Genomic DNA, 9,868 nt, shown 5'->3' with positions numbered 1-9,868 from the left:
TTTAACTCTTACCTATACTTCAAGGTCTAACTCAAATTTTACCTTCTCCAAGAAATCTTCTGCATCTATACTAGCCCACAATGATGGCTGCTTTTAGTACTTCTATTATACTTGAGTCAGAACTAAATGGTTTAGCCATTTATTTTTCTTTTTATTTCACTTCTGCTAATTTTACCTCCTTGGATAGACTGTAAGTTCTTGAGCAAGGATCATATCTTGCATATCTTTATATCTTCAGTGTATAGCATAAAGCCCAATGTTAGGCTTAAATGATATTTGTTAACTGATTGATATATATATAAATATACACACATACACACATACATACACACATGTATGTATATATGTATATGCATATGGACATATCATATATATACATATCCTCATAGACATATACATATGTACACATATACATACACATACGTATGCATATCCCTAACTAGATTACAGACTCCTTGAAGGAAAATGACCTGGAAATCATTTAGGCCGAGAAGATACTGGAGATAATCTAGTTTAGCACCTTGATTTTTTTTTGAGGCAATTGGGGTTAAGTGACTTGCTCCACACCACATAGCTGGGTAAGTATATGGAGCTGGATTTGAAATCAGGTCCTCCTGATTCCAGCTCTGGTGCTCTATCCACTGCACCACCTAGCTACTCTAGCACCTTGACGAGGAAGATGAAGTTCAGAGAGGCCTTCAATCCACATCTTCTGATTCCAAAGGACTCTGTCCTTTCCACTTCCCCAGGATGCCTTCTTTCTATCTCTTTTTTTTTATTCTATCCACATAATGTTTTCAGATCAAGATTGGTAGTTAATAAAATACTCTCTGAATGACTGTTACTTAAATAAAGGAGAAAAGACCAAATCTGGAAACAATACCTGTAATGTTAAGGAAGAATGAGGAATCAGGTAATCACTGTTTACGTAAAGACAGCAATTATTATTTATATTACTGGCAAAGCTGTATGTCAGCTTAGGGCTTAACCTCCACACTCATGTTAGACCTGTCACTTCCAAACCATAGCAAAGAATCATCTCTCAAAAAACATCTGTTTTATTCAAGGTTGACCTTGATTATACATAGAGGACGCATGTGTGTGCCACGGTGAGGCCTGAAACCTCAGGAAGATTACTCTGCTCAAAAGTTCTCTCTCAATGATGCCCAAATTCTACCTCTTGGGAACTGAGTTCCGAAGGGGTTAAATCCTATTCTGCTATTTGACTAACTGCATAACTCTTGGTAATTTTCCTAGCTTCTTTAGGTTTCTGTTTCAGTGGACAATAACTCTACAAGGTTACAGTCAGGAAAGAACACTTAACCTTCAAGTGTCCTAGCTGTATCATTCTAGACAGCAAAGTATCATTTCACCAGAGGGTGGAAGAGGCCCTTCTCTACTCTAGTATAATGGTGATCGTGGCCTCCACTCAAGCAAGGACTCATAGCCAGGCCTATCCTGGGGCCCCTGGCTGCCTTTGCTTCTCTTATATATTTCCTTACTTTAGTATACACCTATGAGCATCAAAAGGTCCAAGTGGTCTACACCAGAACCCAAGTCTCTTGGCTTAGGTCAGAACCCTTTCTAATATGTTACAGTAAAATTTCTGCGTATTCAGAATTATCCCCTCTCTAGAGTTCAATGAATATAGCAGGAGAAGAAGCAACATATTTAGTCCTTATAACTTCAGTGTGAATTAGTTTTTTGGAGGGTTTTCTGTGAGGCAACAGGAAAGAAGGCAGCAGGGGAGCATTAGCTATAGTCTGGGCTGATAGTTTCAACCTCAGCATCCTTCTTTCCACAATAGCAGAATGAAAAGAACATTTCCTTTTTTTTCTCTCAGTCCCTGGAAATTTGCTTTCCCTTCAGGGAAATCTTCCTTGCACCTGCTAAACAACTTCTGAACTATTTTCTCATCTCCTTTCCCTCTCCTCAAGTAGTCAGGTGTTTCTTCTGTTTATCCAAGTAGTGGAAGGGATCTCATCAAGTCCAGCCCTTCAGTTCAGGTGAGTAAGTTATAAGTGTCTCCGTAGTACACAGCCCACTTCCTGACAGACGGGATGATTAACGATGCTGAAAGAAGCTTCTTTGAGACACGGCTCTGGTGCAGATTTGTTTCGCTGGATTATGCATGTTTGTCCCAGGAGTTTTGGGTTTCTTTCTTTCCTGTTGTTCAGTTGGGAGAACAGGAGGGAGAAGTAATAAAGAATCATTAACTATAAAAATTTTAAAATAACAATTTTACAGAATTATCTTACAGAAAGGTAATTGAAGCCCAGAAACTTAACGATTACAGAACTTTTAAGAAACCTTAGAGGACAAACAACCTCATTTTACAGCTACGAAAACAAGCATCCAAAGAGTAATTTTTCCAAGGTCACTAAGTGAGTAAGGATCACTTGACCCTATTACCTACTTAGAGTTAAGAGAGGTATTATTTTTGTTCACTTGATGTAATGTAGACTGATCTAACACAGATTGGAACAGAAGGGTTTTTAGATAGGCATTTCAGATAGAATTCTCCCCATGCACCAGAGAAAGCCCACAGGAAATAGGATCTAGCTCTTTGGGAGGCTGAGGCTCCTGCAGAACTGAGCTGTCAAAACATAAAGAATGTGGAAAACAGACGGTTTTAGGTATGTTAGTCCTCAAAGCTTTTCCTACAGTAGGATAATAGTTGGAAAAAGTAAGATTCTAACCAGTCAATTGATACAATACATATTTATTAAGTTCCTACTACATACCAGGCACTCTGTTAGGAGCTGTGACTATAGAGGCAAAAATGAAATGCTTCTTGCTTTCAGAGAGTTTATATTCTATCAGGGAGATAACACACACATATGTATATAAAATATACACATACCCAAGGATACCACACACACACACACGGACCCCAAGAATAGCTACCACAGATTAAAGATACAGTATGGGTCTATATCCATTCAAAACAATAGTCCATGAGTCCCCATCAATATGTTTATTATTTTTCCAGTCAAAGAACACAATTAGCTCACATCAAAGGCTTTGAATGAACTAGCATGATACAAAGATTTGCAGTAGGGCATTTCTTCCATAAATACAGAGCACAATCTCCAAAAAATATACATACTATCATTGGAAAAAATGAGCACATACAGAGTTCACACAAGAGAGGGAATATATGTAAAAGAGACACCTACACTGCTGATTCTACATGACCACTGGTGTCTTCTGGTGATGCACTGGTTGCAGCATCTCCTTTAGGGGAGATACCAGGTTAACTCTCACCAGGTTTGATATACTCAAGTTGTTCTACTGGATTCTGCTTCTCTTACCACATAGTCTTAGCTGATGAGTTGCATGAGTTGCATTCTACTGAATATTATTCCTTGCCACTATCTTCTGGGCTCATCTCTTAGGGGTTAACCAATTTATCAGCTTCAGTTTGCTAGCACATGGTGGCTAGAAATTCTCCTTGATACGAGTATACTGGACACTCTTTAATAATATCTAGAGTCCAGCTACAAGAATCACAGTGTAAGGCACACTGTAGGATGAGTAGATCTTGGCTTAGTACATAAAACACCAAGGTCCCCACTGCCACTTTCTCTCTTCTTTCTGGGATGGCTCACTCATTCAACCTGTTCTCACACTGGCAGGTGAAAGATTCCTAAAGCAAGGCATCATATAGCTACAACTCAGTTGCAAGGTCCTAGGAGCATTCCTGGTGAGAGCTATACATTTATTACTTACAACTGTAGCTCCCTACTAGTGTGCCTCTCATTTAAATAAATCAGCTAAGATATATACAAAAAATGTTAATGGCCCCTTGAAAGAGTAGCCATGAAGTGTGGAAAAGGATGAAGACCAGAAATCTTGGACATTTTCACCTCACTTTTGAAGGACCAAGGCTCAGATTTCAACAATCTGTTCTATGTGGGGGACAATGCCAAATGTTTGCAGTTCACAGTGGCTCTCCTAAAATAAAGTGGTGACAATGAGCAGGAACAAGCCAAGAACATCAAGATCACCACACAAAAGATAAGATCTCCAGGACAGTCATGGATTCTTTATCATGCAACAGGACAATCTTCAGTAAAGTGATTAAGAAATTATAAGCCTCTTGCAGCAACTTGCTCTGAAATCTAAATTGATACTGAGGCTTGTCCAATATTTCCACCCACTCAATATTCCCTGGCTTGCCCACAAAAGCCTCCTTCTCCCTGGGAGCCTTATCAGGAAGATGATACCAAGTCCTTGCTCCCTTAAAGGCCTCAATACAGAGACTTTCCCCTTCTTCCAGAGGCATAAATACTCTACTTCACCTTTACCTAAGGACTGAATAGTCAAACTTTTGATGTCAAACTCAAAAAGAAATGGGAGCCTCTAAGCCACACATAAGGATCCCTGAAAGCTGCATATTAACTTAGTTTCTAAAATGTAATGTCCTCCATGCATTATTATATTTTTTTATTTTGTTAATATTTTCCAATTACATTTTCATCTGGTTCAGAGTGCTGAAGGCCACATGTTTGACATTTCTGATCTAGAATATCCCCTTTCTTCCAAGTAAATATACATTTACCATAGTTATATAACAATAATTTCATCTTCCCCATGACATTAGAAAGCAAAGTATTTCCCAACAATACCACCCTTTTGTCCTCTAAGTCTTTTTGTGGGAAGGAGTCGTCCAGACCACCCCAGAGGAAAGGAAACGTGTCAGTTGAGCTATTTCTTCTGGGTCCAGGGTACCACCGGTGGCACAGTGGACAGAATATTGTGTCTGTTGTCAAGCAGACCTGAGTTAAAATACAGTCTCATACACTTACTGTGTGACCCTGGGTAAGTCACTTAACCTCTCTTTGTTTCAGTTTCCACAGCTGTAAAATGAGGATAATATTAACACCTATCTCAATGGCGTGTTGTGAGGATCAAATGAGACAATAGTTGTAAAAAGCTCTTAGCACAATGCTTAACACATGGTAGGTACTAATTAAATGCTTATTCACTTTCCCCTTCTCCCTTCTGAGGGTCAAAGATCTCAAGGCCCAGGTGACTCTGGAAAAAAGGAACTGGAAATTGATCATCTAGAACTATTTCCAAAAGCACTCCACTCTTAACAAGTCAAGTCTTCCTCAAGATCAGAGATTGGGTCCTAGAAACCATTAGAGGAGAGATCTTTTGCCCTTCCCAGGACAGCATTGATTTGTCACAGGTATGACTTCTTGGGAGTTTTGACAACTGACCTGGGTAGGCAGGTAAATGATGAAGTAGCTGTTGACTAGCAGGGACAAATCTCTTATCTTATAATAGTCTTTTTTTTTTCCAGTTGGGGAAAGATTGAGGGTCACTTAGGTTAGGTGGGTGCTCCAACTGACACAAGAATCCCAGCTGTATGTGAATAGTTCTTTAGGGAAACTAAATGGTTTCATGCCCAGTACAACAGGGCATCATCACTTCCAGCATCTAGACTGGCAATAAACCTACTCCTTGGAACCTGCTCTTATAACTACAACAACCTGGTATTTAATTCAGCCAAGAGCATATGATGTATCTGATAGTGCTGAATGCCCTATAAACTATTGTATACAGGAGAAGGCATCAGCAATATTCCTGCATTGGTCCTAATCCCAAAATGATTTTCCATTCTTGTTCTCTCCAGGCCCTAGACCACTCCTTGTCAGCCCCCAAGGCCACCACCCAGGAATCTGCTCCATTCTTCAAGGTGCAGTCACCTGCCACCCATACAACCTGAAGCTTAGCCCACTGGGAGGAGGAGCCATGATCCTCATTCCCTAGGGCATTTCCTGTTACCAAATTAGTGGCCATTGAAGTCCAGTTGCATATTTTTCTCTCATTGAGGATGAAGCTAAAACTAAATCAGACACAACAGCATTCCTCAGGAACTAGGTCTTTATAGGTGGGGGGGGGGGGGGGATTGGGATAGTGAAGCATACAGGGTTTTAGTACCTGGATTGGAGGGCTTAATCTCTGGCATAGTTACAACCTTTTTGTGAAAGGTACTAACACAGGAAGAATGTGATTTTTCCATTTACCATTTACATTTCACAACAGAAGCTTCTTATGTCCCACTCATGTTGTTAGAGGGGCTATCTTTCGCCATCAAATTCATAGTTGGCATCTATTGGCTGCCCACTATTTGTACAGACAAAGGGTGATTGTATGATTCTAGGAATCTGTACTAGGATCCTGTAATAGGTGAGGTGAGCAACTGCTTCTCAAAAGTGACATAATGAATGACTACTATGAGGAACTTGAAGTGCCTGAAGTTTAATAGTCACTTATTCTGGCTACCTATTGGTACATACCAAGAGTTCAACTCAGACTGGTCTTTATGGACAGAGACCTCCATGAGTCTTGCAAGGTCATAAGAGCCCAAAGACTACTGAATAGCCTTTTTAGGTCTTCTAGAGTGGTAGCCTATTCTGAGTCTCACTTGAAGGTAGGTCAGTAAATGGGGGCCATCTGGACACTTAAGTGAGAAATATGTGTTCTCTAAGACCAGAAGGGTCTTCTAAATCTCTGGGTTTCTTTATTATACACAGGAGAAGTAAGCATCAGTAGTTTATTCAAAACTGTGCCCAGGATTCTCTGAGTTTTCCTCAGCCACTATATTCCTCGACACTTGACTAATGAAGAAAGACTTTGGATTTCTTAGGATTGATTTCTTAACGCTTGTCTGTCATTTAAGCCACCATCAGATGCAGGTCCTCAAGCACTAGGGCCTCATCTAGTCTGGTCAATATTATGCCATCAATGCAATAATGGACATCAGCAGCCTCAGGCAGACAGAATCTCCTTTCAGAATGTGTTGATATGAGGGAAAATTCAGGTAGCCTTGGGGAAGGACAGTGAAAGTATACTGTAACCCTTCCCAGGTAAAAGCAAACTGTTCCTGACTTTTTTCAATCACAGAAATAGAAGAGCATTGATGAGGTCACTAATCCCACACCTCTCACCTTGGCCCTAGACTACCTGGTCTATAACACTGACACGTATACCACCTGTAGTGATAGGCATACTGACTTTTTTCAGCTCCCTGTCATCCACCATAAACTACCAAGCACCATTCAAGCTCCTAATCATCCTTATCATGTTGTTTTAAGCAGAACTTGTGTAACAGAGTACTGCAATTTCCTCATCTCTATCATTAGAGAAGAAATATATTTTGCTCTTTCCACACAGGAACACCACCTCCAACCCCTGGAACCCAATACTGTTTAGTGTTAACTACATAGGATGGTTCAGGTAACTGCAAGCTTTCTTTTTGGTCCCACCCATAATACTATAACTTGTATCAAGCAGCTAGGTGGCACAATGGATAAAGCATTGAAGTCAGGAAGACCTGAGCTGAAATCTGTCAGGAGACACTTCCCAGCTGTTTGCTTCAGTTTCTTTGTTTGCTTCAATTTCCTCACCTGTCAGATGAAGGTAATAACAGCATCTATCTCACAGTCTCGTTGTGAGATCAAATGAGACAATATTTGAACAGCATTTACCACAGACACTGGCATACAACAGGCACTATATAAATGCTCTTTCTCCACCCACCCCCAACCCCATATACTGTAGTGGTTGTTATTGTTCAGTCATTTCAGTCCTGTCTGAGTCTTTGGGACCACATTTGGGGTTTTCTTGGCAAAGATACTAGAATGATTTGCCATTTCCTTCTCCAGTTCATTTTTAAAGATGAGGTTCTGAGGCAAACAGGGTTAAATGACTTGCCCAGGGTCACAGGGCTAGTAAGTGTCTAAGGTCAGATCTGAAATCAGGAAGATGAGCCTTCATTCCTGGCTTTCTATCCACCAAGCTTTCTAGCTATCCAACTTCTGCCAAAATAGAAGTTGACAAAAGGGCTCACATGATTACTGACTCCTGAGACCTTATGATACCTTTTCTTTCTGTGGTCTGCCCTCTGTAAACCCAGTGGATGATCTAAATGGGTCATAGGCTCTAGGGAATATCTTAGTCTTGAATAAGACTGAAGGACCCTTAGTACCCTGCTGCTATTTTTCATGGTCCAATTTTACTAGCATCCTCAAAGGCTGGTCATCAATTACTTTCTTATCAATCTTGTGTTTCAAGATCCACAACCAATGCTCATTCCAGGAAAGAGTGTCACCACCCTCTGTCCACCTAGCATTGCATCAGGCTCTGTGCTCTTTCTCCTCATTCCCAAAGTGACAGTAGTATTTGCCCAACCCATAACTACCCACATCTCCTACACAAAATTTGAGTTGATCACTAGTTGATCAGTCCATACCTATATAGTTAATCAAGTTGGGGGAGAGAGAGGACAATGATCATAAATCAAGTCAGAAGCCATTTGGATGGGAGTCCATTCTGAAGGTAAGATCTAATTGCCATTGAGGCAAGCTGATTATAGTGTGTAGCAATCTATCAAACCTATTTCCTTTAAAATTTCATCCCCTCACTCCAAGACCTCCATAAAGGAGCAGGCTGAATGAAAAGTTCATATTTATTGGGTGGGTATGTGTGAGATAACTTATCTGCCTAATAAGGGCCAAATGATATTCTCCATGTGCACTGTAACTATTTCACAGAGATGGTGAGTTGAAGAATAGGTAAATAAATTGATTTAATTATCATGCCCCGAGCACTGAATGGAAAGTAGGGATAGGGGTGGGGAACACAGTCAAAGAGTTACGCATGTGTTGGCAGGCAATGGTAACTCTGGTTGATGGTTAAATGGCTGGTGGGGAAGTGAGGGTGAAACACTAGCCTTGTACCAATTTCTTTTTAGGTTCAACTTGATCTACTCTATCAGTTTGCTTTTCTTTTCTTATCTGGCTTTGTTGTGCCAGCAACTTTCCTCTTTTCATTCTTGAGGCTCTTCAAATTCTCCTCCTTAAATATCCTTGCTCCTACTCTTCTCTCAACTGGAAATAGAACCTGAACTGGAATCTGAGCCTAAAGATCCTTCTCCTTCAAATTGTCCTCAATTTCTCCCAAATTCTATCTCTGACCCACTTCACCAGTTTAAAATTCTCCAAATCATGTCCATAATTACCTTATTATTATTAGGCCCAAATCCTTCTCCTGCACCTGCTACTTCTCCCATGGAAGTTAGAAGTAGATTTGCCAGGCTGGTAGAACATCCTAAGGCTAAAAGTAGGGCTTTCTATTTCTATATCTAGGTCAGAGATCAAAGTCCTCTGATTTGGATAACCATCCTTAGGTAGTTATTATAAATGGTTAGGTAGTGTTATTATAGCTTTAATACATGCTAAGCTGGCTGACTAGTTAACCACTTCTACATTAACCCAAGATCCTCTCTGGCTTAGAAGCAAAAAATATGATCCAGGACAAAAGGTAACCTGAGAAGGCAATATCCTCCAAGACCTTAATCTGAGTTCCTTTCTTTATAATGCATCTGTCAGAAACAAAGGCTGATCAACTTATTTTTGGCCAGTGAAAAATCTCAGTCTCACTAAACAAGGTACTTTTTGGTGAAGAGATACTACTAGTAACTTGAAGGAATTTAAAAAGGCTTCATGTAGAAGATACAGCACTTAAGTTAAATGTGAAAGAAACTAGAGATTCTAAGACATAGAAATGAGGAAGGAATGTATTCCAGATATTTGGAACAGACTGCGAAAAGCACAGAGATAGGAGAGATGGAATGTCATGGGTAAGAAAACACAAGAATGAATGGGGATACCATATAATAAGGCTGGAAAGGTAGGTTATGGCTAAGTTATAGGTGGGACTTTCTTTTTTAAATTTTATATATATATATACATATATATATGTATGTATATATACATATACATATATTTTTTAAATTAACAAACATTTACTTTCTCTCCTTACCACTACCACTCCCACTGAAAAAAGAAAAAAA

At 39.9% G+C, this 9,868-nt stretch overlaps 1 long non-coding RNA gene across 2 annotated transcripts in view; it reads right to left on the bottom strand.

The window, feature by feature from the left end:
- Positions 1-869: 869 nt before the first annotated feature.
- Positions 870-9,868, bottom strand: part of LOC140505515 (uncharacterized) — a 28,011-nt gene continuing 19,012 nt past the window's right edge. For both annotated transcript variants that reach the window (XR_011967541.1, XR_011967542.1), the window contains exon 2: positions 870-2,166. This is a non-coding gene — a long non-coding RNA (uncharacterized lncRNA). The remainder of the gene's footprint in view (positions 2,167-9,868) is intronic.

The sequence above is a fragment of the Notamacropus eugenii genome, chromosome 5, assembly GCF_028372415.1.
Source record: "Notamacropus eugenii isolate mMacEug1 chromosome 5, mMacEug1.pri_v2, whole genome shotgun sequence".
Classification (NCBI taxonomy): Eukaryota; Metazoa; Chordata; class Mammalia; order Diprotodontia; family Macropodidae; genus Notamacropus; species Notamacropus eugenii.
Note: the sequence above shows the minus strand (reverse complement) of the source record. Positions and strands in the feature narration are given on the sequence as shown.